The sequence below is a fragment of the Salminus brasiliensis genome, chromosome 3 (genome assembly GCF_030463535.1).
Source record: "Salminus brasiliensis chromosome 3, fSalBra1.hap2, whole genome shotgun sequence".
In the NCBI taxonomy this organism is placed as follows: Eukaryota; Metazoa; Chordata; class Actinopteri; order Characiformes; family Bryconidae; genus Salminus; species Salminus brasiliensis.
The window spans coordinates 17589069-17599961 of record NC_132880.1 but is presented as its reverse complement, the minus strand read 5'-3'; the positions used below and the strand labels follow the sequence as shown (position 1 = coordinate 17599961).

General features: G+C 39.3%; 1 pseudogene; it reads right to left on the bottom strand.

Moving 5' to 3' along the window:
* Window positions 1–9714: 9714 nt before the first annotated feature.
* On the bottom strand, window positions 9715–9832 carry LOC140552476 (5S ribosomal RNA; annotated as a pseudogene).
* Window positions 9833–10893: the final 1061 nt, after the last annotated feature.

Here is a 10893-nt window from a genome sequence, read left to right as displayed (position 1 = left end):
AGCAGGACATAACTCATCTAACCTATGTAAAAAGGGAGGTGGTTAATACCTCCTCCAAAACCAAAGCGACCCTGGATTTCAAGTGTGATATCAACTTGTTTGAAGGAGTAGATTGTGCGGCAGCATCTCCTTTATCCACCCCAGGAAGAAACCTGGCAACTGCTCAGCCCATTAAATTGCCACAACTGAATAACCTTGACGCACCCTCCCACGACTTCCCAGGTTACATCAAGACTTTCGCCAAGCCAAGTACTGCTTCCCACCTACTAAAGAGAATAAGACAACTCCTGGGAGATCAACCAACTAGAAAAGGTTTCGAGATCCATACCAGGCACCCAGGTAGATCTGTCTGGTTGTATTGCACCGTCTCCTCAGGTAGCGGAGCTGTTCTCTGCACTTGGACCATGTGTGCATGGATGCCAGAGTGTGGATTGATTTAATACCGCAATACCCGTCCATTGAGTGCCAAGCATCAGAGACTTCCTCTGGATCGTCAGTGGCCTCTGCATCCACAGCCTCCTTCCAGCATCATGCTAACACCGTGTAGACGTCCATGGCACCTTTTCCGGTGGCCTGGACTTTGTGGTCTAAGAGGGACACTGTTGATTTTAACAATCATTTCAATCCTTGTTGTCCTACCCCTGATCTTGTCAACCCATAAGAAAGAATCAGCAAACTATCCCTGCCCACAGGCCCAAAATCAATCCTATGTGTCTAACAAACGTATATCATTTAGGTTGCCTAGACATGTAATGGCTAGTCTTTACAACTTATTGAACACATTCAAAACATAATCTAATGTTAACGTCTCCTTTCAGGTCACAAATGTTTAGATGTCCTATATGTCCTTCACTGTCTGTTCTTTCACAAAAGATATTTGTGTGGTTTGTGCTAAAGGACGCTCACACCCCTTGATTTGGCCTGTCCCATTTAACTCAACTGAATGTAATAACCTTGATGTCTCATCTCGCGACCTGTGCCCATTTTGGTGTCTGATGTATAAGGGTAACTCATGGTACCATAATTTTCAGAGTGAGGCCCTTTGTTCCAAGTATCAAAACATGACAATTTCTCTCCAATGACCACACCAGTTGTTACTGGAAATCAAACCAATTTGCTGGCCTCTTGGATTAATAGCACTGTTTTCCCTGATTGTTCCTACGCCCCAACTGGTACAGGTCCCGAACTGAAGAACTTTACTGGAAATTGTGAAACAATTTGGATGGTAGACAGAACTGTCTTACCATCACAAACTGGATTGTGCATGTTTGAAAAACATACCAACACATTTGTTGAGTTTGTACAACCAAATCACCCATTATTTGCTTTGAAAGATAATGAAGTCTCTGTCCCAGATGTATATTGGGTTTGTGGGGACCCTTGGCTGTATGTTACCCTAGATGATGGCTGGACAGGTCTTTGCGCTAGAGTAATGGTGATTGTTCCCTTCACACTAGTCCCGGTCTCACAAGAGGAACTGAACAAAGGTGTTTTAAGCCCAGCATCCACTCCCCCTAAACATAGAGTTCGAAGAGATACTCCTCTATAAAGCTTTGATGACGAGGTCTATATCAATGCGATTGGCGTCCCAAGGGGGGTCCCTGATGAGTTTAAAGCTAGGGATCCAGTCACAGCAGTCTTTGAATCCATCCTATGGTGGGTTACTATCAACAAAAATGTTGATTGGATTAATTATATCTATTATAACCAACAGCGCTTTGTCAACTACACCCATGATGCCCTATCTGCCATTGCTGAACAACTCCATGCTTCTTTATAGTCATGGCAAAACTGTGTTGCACTTGATATGTTTTTAGCTGAAAGGGGTGGAGTATGTGCTATGTTCGGTGACTCATGTTGTACCATTATTCCAAACCATACTGCTAGTGATGGGAGCATCACTAGAGCTCTTTCATACCTAAAGAGTCTTCGAGAATTCCGGCGTTGACTCCAATCTAACTGGATGGCTAGAGTCCATGTTTGGCAGATGGAAGGCCTTCGCCATTGCCATTCTGTCAAACCTGATAGTGGGCCTATCTGTACTGCCCTTATGCGGTTGTTGTGTTATCCCTTGCATTCAAGGCCTTATAGTTAGGGCGGTTGACAAATCTGTGTCCAAAGAAATGTATGCAGGCCTATACAATTTACGTTCCTGCCCCACTAATTATTTTTTGTTGCCACAATCGCGACCTCTCCTTCACACAATTTCATCCTATGATGACCTATTCACAGATGATTTTCGGCCAAATGATGACTCTGAATATGTTACCATGACTTCCATTCATAAATCCTAATACTAATCCTAATACTACCATACTATAACATTCATTCAGATTTATTCTTTGATTATAACTTTAGATGTCCCGGCCAGATGGACCTGCTAATGTGACAGTCGGATGGTGGTCTGTTCTGAGGAGCGGCGTTACTACCTGAAGCCTAAATCATTTTCGGGGCCCGTCCTTTCGATGAGCCGTTAAGGTAATCTCCTGGCACATTCTTAGCCTGTGATGGCTTGCCGCAGCCCGTGGACCAACTTTCCTGACTGTTTTCTTGTAAGGTCTTGATCGCCTGACTCTTTGATTGGCTTATAGTATGTTGTGGTTCAATGTATCGTGGTTCCTAGGAGGGAAATGATATATTCACAAGATTTCAAGCTGTTTACTTATACTCACAAGACTTTGAATTGTTTACTTATGTTACTAGTGGTTTGCTTACTTACCCACATTATTTTTGACTGAGTTGATGTGTTCTTTCATACCTTATATCGACTCAAGTATTGATAGTTACTCCAACATATATCACAATTAGTAGGAAACTCGACAAGCCATGAGCAAGGGACCTCTCCAGGAAGCTACGAACTGGGGATGAATAAGCTTCAGCAGATATATCATTTTTCTTTAAATCATTATGTATCCACCTGATATGTTTTTTCAATAATGACTGTACACATATAATCATATTTCATATGATACTATGTTACTATACTCACATGTACTGATTTAATCACCCTGATACATTGTTCGTAACAAAGTTATGAAAGGGAGGAAATGATGGTTATTTGTATTTGAAAATACGTTATCTGCATTTAACATGTTCAATGTATGTATTATGCCACAACGACCTTAGCATGACACCGCCAGCCGAAACACATTAAGACAAAAAATATGTGTAGAGGTGACCGCATCATGATAAGGAAGGTATATAGGTATATGGCAGAGCCATGCTTTTTAGACTGCTTTGTGGAAGTGCTGGCTGTCTCAGGCTAATGCATTACATGTAGTGCCTTAGTCTTCACTCTTCTTTGTACACTTTATGCAGAAATAAAGGTTGTACTCTGCCTTTCTATTGACTACGGAGCTGGATTCTTTTATGCATCATTCTTAAGTGCTTATTAGCTAATTGGGGAAATTAGAGAGAAAGCGCCGACAACCACTCAGCAGAAATTTGGGCCTCAACCATCCTTAGTAGACTAACTTTCTAACTGTACATAATTATTAAATATTCATATTTTAGTTTCAGGATTCGAGGAATCGTTCTTCTGCAGGTCAGTACGGCCTCAGGAGGAAACTAGTACCTACTAGACGGCTGAGAGAGTACTTGGAGGAAGCGGCTGCAGCTAAAAGTAGAGCTTCTAAGCCCGAATCTCCAGAGATCTCAGTATAGGCTGCATCTCCAAGTCTGTCAGTACTCTTCAGCAGTTAAATCACACAACAGCACAACCTAGAAACCCTTCAACCATGATCCTCCCTCATTTAATAGACTCCTCCTTCAGAGTAGAGGTAGTAAGGCCCCTCTGTAGATGTGGATTTAGGTCCAAAAACAATCAGGTTCCGAATCTTCTTGTTGTGCTTCTTGATTCAGACTGTTGTCAGTCCACCCACTGCTCCTGACTCAGCTCCACTGGTAGAGAGAGCTCCCTGCTGGTCCTGTGGTGGACCCTCTGCTCGGAATTCCTTCAGGACATCTCCGTCCTTACAGCCTGCAGCTAGACTGAGAAGGAAAGCAGCATCTGTGGGAGGAGCGCCGCTGTCCCACTCTGAGTATGGAGGTCCAGCCTGATGGACAGGTCCATATCGCAGAGGTCTTCAGCTCACCCACTGGGACAAGCTTCGCCCCTCACTTTGAACTGGATACAAGCAGAGAGCCAATGCCTAAGCAGCCCAAGAGGAAGAGGAGGAGGCGAAGACACTGAGAACAGGAAAAGCAGCAAACATGACTTTTAACCCCTTTTTACTATTTTAACTACTTTTCTTCTTATTCTTATTCTTCTTATTATTAAAATGTACTTTTTTTCTGCCATAACCGTTGTTCTGTCATGAACTTTGGCACAGAAATGTGCAATTGTGAAATATAAGCTTAATAGACCTGTAAATGTTACGTTAGGGTTCACACCCTAATCTATAAACCTATTCTAAAACTGAACTGAGCTTATAAATTTCACTGAACCAAACTTCAACAAAGTACTGATACATACAAAACATGCTTACCATTTGCACTATGATTATTTGCACAGCTGTACAGATGTTAAGTTTCTGTAAATGTTTATATCATATCTGTACATAATAGTTCATATATGGATGGCTACATATTGATATACAGTATTTAAACCTGTACAAGTACAGATTTTCTACAGCTCTTTATTACTTTTTAAACTTAATATTTATTTTATTTATTGTTTAGTATATTTTCCTCTCTTAGTGTAATACTTGTTAATGGTCTGTTTTTTTGTTACATGTCATTCTTGTGTTGCTCTCACCAAGTAAAATTGTAACATAGTTGGTGGAATAAAGAGATTCTGAGATTTGGGGTTTACTGTGTAAAGTGGCCTGTTTTCATCTATTTCCAGAGGTAAAAAGTAGCACATTCCAACATCTTTCATTACACTAGTTTTAATAAAGTATGAGGACACCACATATTTGGGCCATAGGTCATCTTCATTCATCTTTAATCAATTTCAAATGCATTAATAAAAGGCTATTCATCATCAGCTGCCAACGATGCCTCCCAAAACCTGTGAAAAATCTCTACTCAACTGTGGATTCCATCTTCATCTAAAATGGTTTAAACTGGTTTATGCTGTTTTTTCTAAAAGGGCAGTTTTTCAAAGGTTTCTGGTCTTTTCTCTTATACTGTAACACCTGCTGGTGCGAGGTGCGTTTTATTGATGTCTGTGTGTCTTTTTACCACTTAAATAGTAAATAAGCCTGTTGAAGGAATGATTGTCCATAAAATACTCTTATGTATTTTGAATGTATTATGAGTTCTTTTTATAAAACAAGCAGTACATTCAAATACACCAAATACATTAATAATTAATAAATACAATAAATTAAAGTCTAAATGAACTAAAATAAAGACAACAGTTACTTATTAGTATTACCTTTATGGTAATAGAAGGGGAGTGGTATTTTTCGGAACCAATATTCTGTAGACAACAGTAAACAATTATTTAATATTTAAATGTACTTTTATTCTATTATAAATGGATTATTCTAATATATATATTCATTATGTAATATAACATAATTATAATATTATTTTTATAAGCACAGTTTATGCTTACCTGACATATCGAGAGTCTCTACACCCAACTTAACGACGTGTGAAAGAAGCGTCATGCAGCGGTTATTATATATCAGTAAAAGCTTCCTTGTATAAAGACTCAGCGCTTCTAGGTGTAAGTAGGTCAGACCGGCCGCTGCCGTGACACCTCTATCCCCCCGACTGTCCCATTGGTTCAAATATTGCACGTGATTAATTGCCCATCTTCACACAGCTGTCATACTTATATGCCAGATTAAAATTTATGGAAAGATATTTATTAATTATTACTGAGACGTTTTTATCTGAATAAAGCGCTGCTATTTATTTTTTATTAATCAAATATTAAACATTAGCATGTTAAACTGATGTAATATTGTTGTTGCTACTCTGGCATTTAAAATTGATACCAACAGGTAAATCTAGTTATCGTGCACTTGCTGTGGGCTATCGAGCTAACCTTGTGCAAGATCAGCAGATAATTGGTCCATTGATCCAAATAAAATAATAAAGCAATAAAAAACAACTACCACTAGATAAAACACACTGTGAAGGGGGGGGGGACAACTCGGCTGGCTAAGCAGTAGCATGCTAGCTAATACAATCCAAGCGAACTTGTAGTGAGGAGAAATATCAGCGACCCCCTACTGAGGACTTTATATGACCTACACTATTAGACATTATTCTAAAGGGATTAACCAACTGATTATTCCCTCCGTTTTGTTCGGACCCTAGAGGACGCTCAACCACAAGTCCAAAATGAATGGGTCCATACGGAGCTTTTGTGCAAAAGTAATAATGATCCTACATTTTGATATAGATAACTGCTCACGTTCTCCACACAATACATCATAAAACAACTCAACACACATTTTAATCAATTATGAGACATAATTCAAGACATCAGTGAGTCTGACCAGCCAATACGCAGATCAATTCACCAATCAGCACTCAGCAGCCAGAATGGTAGCGGTTTCTGCTCTAAATCTGTTTCCTGTAGGGCAGGATGTGCACGCTATTACATTTTTTTCTTATTAATTTATGTAAGGATTTCTTCTGCTTTAGTAATTAAAGATAATTCCTGCCTGAAAGACCAGAAAAAAACATTCAAACATTTTTAACCACTGAAACCACTGAAGTCCTATAATTGTTGATTAAAAGTGTGTTGAGTTGTTTTCCTCTGTTGTGTGTTACAGTAAGAGATGTTATCTGTATAAAAATGATGAATCATTTATAAATTACAATTTTGAACAGCTTCATGTAGATCCATTGTTTTGGACTCTCTAGCGCCTGAACAAAAGACATCGAGTTGTAGGTTACAATATTCTCTAATATGGATTTTATCCCAGTATTATAATATCAAATGATAGATCTAATATCTACAATATGAGAGGGTCTCGAGTAATTCTTGTTCCTCCAGCAGCAGCAGAGTCACTGGGTCAAACGAAACGAGCCTCGTCATTTCTTTTATGATAGTTACAGTCAGTTACAGATTCTGGCCGCTAGGCGGAGACAAAGCGCCAATTACACCGGTGTTACTCCAGTAAGGGCAGACATATGTTTGTCGTAGCATCTCTGTTTCTGGTAAACGTGTTATTTATAATGTATATGTAGTGCCACCCACAGTAAAACATCATAGTGCAGAATGAACACAGACTCTAAATGTGTGAGATTTTAGCTTTTATGATTCCTTTAAGACTAAATAAACAAATAAATAAATAATTCTCAGAGCTCTTCTTCCACTAAACCAACTGACCCCCGCCTGCACTGGTCTTACTGGGAGGTCTGTACTGGTTTTGAGGCAGAGCTGCTGGTAAAGGAAAGTCCAGTCAGCAGTGAGCTCCTGGCATTGATCCCAGTGCAGCTGGGAACCCTCCTTTATGACATCATCCGTGACGTCACAGCGAGGCTCAGTGCAGTGCGCCATTCTCTCCAGTAGGTCAGGGTCAGTAGGTGTCCTCCTCCTGACCTGACTTTACATGGTTCTCTGTTTAGAGGAACTTCCAGTCGCTGTTGGAACCAGTATGAAGTGCGTTAGAGTGGGAGAACACTAAAGAACTGAGCAGAAGAACCGAATGGAGGCATCAACTCGGTGAGTCCAAACCTGTTTCCAGTGGAGCTGGACTGTCCCTTCCTCATCTCTCTTCATTTCTTCTTCTAGATGTTTATTAGGGAATCTAACGTATCCTGTTAAGATCCAGAATCAGACCTGCCTGTCACTGAAAAACTCAAATAATGTCATGTAAGTGCTGTAGACATTGTCCCCAGTAGAGTGGGTGGTGTAGTGACTAAAGAACCTGGGGCTTAAAGAAACAAAAGACAAAAGACAGAGAAGACAAAGACAAAGAGGAAAAAGAAGAAAAATAACAAAAAGAAAAAGAAGATAAAAAAGAAAAATAACACAAAGACAATAAAAGAAGAAAGACAAAGAAGAAAGACAAAGAAACCAAAAAAAAAAAGACAAAGAAGACGAAGACCAAGAAAAGGAAAACAAAAAAAAAGGAAAAGACAAATACTAAGAAGAAAAAAGACAAAGATAAAATACAAAGAAAAAGAAGAAGACAAAGAAGACAAAGACAGAAACAGAATACGAACACAAAAAAGACTAGAAGAAAAAGACAAAAGACAGACAAACAAGAAAAAGACCAAGAAAATAAAAGAAAAGATGAGGCATTCGTGGAAGGACTTCTCTTGGAAAGGAGACTTGTGACCAATGTCTTTTAGTTGCAATAATGAAACATTTTATTCCAATCAAAAGTACAGTGTGGAGAGAGCCTGCCAATTCTTGGTGCCCCTCTGCTCTCTCTCCCTAGACAGAGGACAACCTTGCGTTTTATACCCTACTACACATCTTATGTTGTCTTATGTCCGCATCTTATCCATAAGGGATATAAATCAGCCCCCACCATTGTTTAACATACATGGTCTACGTGGTGAAGACACAGCTTGACCCCTGTCACATACAATGGAAAGTATGTCCAATCTAAACAACATCCTGTATTTGTTCAGTTCATGTAGTTTATCAAAATAGGCCTGGGAATGGATCTCGCTCTCCTTTCCTAACCCACAGGCCTCACTATATTATTTCTCCATACCATTCCTTCAGGTCTATGAACATCTGCATAGATAATGAATATCCATATATAGAAAGATATAGATATAGTATTTCAGAAATATAAGCTTTAATTGTTCGCAGGATTGGAAAAGCTTAAAGCACCTGATATTCCCAGACAGTCTCCCATTCAGGTACTAACCAGACCTGACGCTGCTTAGCTTCTGAGATCAGACGAGATTTAAGTACGGCTCGGCTCGACCTGCCGCCCCTCAAAAGCTCGGAAGATAAGCGTCCAGGCTTTTTTCTGTCCTGGCACCAAAGTGGTTGAACGAGCTTCCTCTGGGTGTCCAAACGGCTGAGTCGCTCACTGTCTTCAAACACAGACTTAAGACCCACCCTTCCAAGAATACTTGGGCGAATCCTTATTGACTTGTGTTTAGTAGCGCCTAAACTTCTAAAAAGTATCTTTGAATTTTTTGTCTATTCAAACTAGCTGAGGTTTTTCCTGGGGAAAATAGCAAAGCACTTTTGTAAGTTGCTCTGGATAAGAGCATATGCTAAATGCCTTAAATGTAAATGTATACCCAGACAGTCTGCCATTCAGGTACTAAACAGGCCAGACCCTGCTTAGCTTCTCAGATCAGACAAGGTCAGGCATTCTCACAATGGAATGGCATAAACAGAGGAAGACTGATAATCTTAGCATTCAAATTTCATAGCTGAGACCATATTTCTTCAAAACCAAGTAAAAGCATTTCATTTCAACACACCAACATTTACGACACAAAAGAGTTTAAAATACAAATTTGGGCAAATATATAAATAACATGAAAATGTAAGCATGTTATGCAAAATGTTTGCAGGATTGGAAATGCTTACAACACCTGGTATTCCTTGACAGTCTCCCATTTTGGGTGGAATGGCGTAAGCAGAGGATCACTGACAACTAGAACATTAAAATTTTATAGCTGAGACCATATTTGTTCAAAACTAAGTAAAAGCATTCCATTTCAACACATCAACAACACAAACAACACAAACGAGTTTAAAATACGTATTTGTGCGAAAGATAGAAAGCACATGGAAATATTAGCTTTAATTGTTTGTAGGACTGGAAAAGCTTACAACACCTGGTATTCCCAGACAGTCTCCCATTCAGGTACTAACCAGGCCCTATTTTACTTAGCTTCTGAGATTAGACGAGATCAGGTGTTTTTAAGGTGGATTGGCTTAAGTGGAAGCTGCCTGAGAATTAGAGCACTTAAATTTCATAGCTGAGACCATATTTGTTCAAAACCAAGAAAAAGCATTTCATTTCAACACACCAACATTTAAAATTGTTTACAGGATTGGAAAAGCTTACAACACCTGGTATTCCCAGACAGTCTCCCATTCAGGTACTAACCAGGCCCTATTTTGCTTAGCTCCTGAGATTAGACGAGATCAGGCGTTTTTAAGGTGGTTTGGCTTAAGTGGAAACTGCCTGAGAATTAGAGCACTTAAATTTCATAACTGAGACCATATTTGTTCAAAACCAAGAAAAAGCATTTCATTTCAACACACCAACATTTAAAATTGTTTGCAGGTTTGGAAATGCTTACAACACCTGGTATTCCTAGACAGTCTCCCATTTCGGTAATACCCAGGCTTGACCCTGGGTAGCTTTGGAGATCAGACAAGAGCAGGAGTTCTCAGAGTAGAATGGCAAAAGCAGAAGCTGAATGAGAAGTATAGCATTAAAATTATTTTTAAAACATTTTTGTTCCAAACCAAGTAAAAGCATTCCATTTCAACACATCAACATTTACAAAACAAATGAGTTTAAATTACCAATTTGTACAAAAGATATTAAGCACATGTGAATGTAAGCTTTAACTATTTGGAGGATTGGAAATGGTTACAACACCTGATATTCCCAGACAGTCTCCCATTCAGATTCTAACCCTGCATAGCTTTTGAGATCAGAGGAGATCAGTCGTTCTCAGGGTGAAACGGCATAAGCAGTCAGGATCACTGAGAACTAGAACATTACATTTTTATAGCTGAGGCCATATTTGTTCAAAACCGAGTAAAAGCATTCCATTTCAACATCAACAACACAAACAAGTTTAAAATACATATTTGTGCGAAAGATAGAAAGCACACAGAAATATTAGCTTTAATTGTTTGTAGGATTGGGAAAGCTCACAGCACCTGACATTCCCAGACAGTCTCCCATTCAGGTAGTAAGCAGGCCCGATCCTACTTAGCATCTGAAATCAGACAAGATCAGGCATTCTCAGGGTGGAAGTGTATAT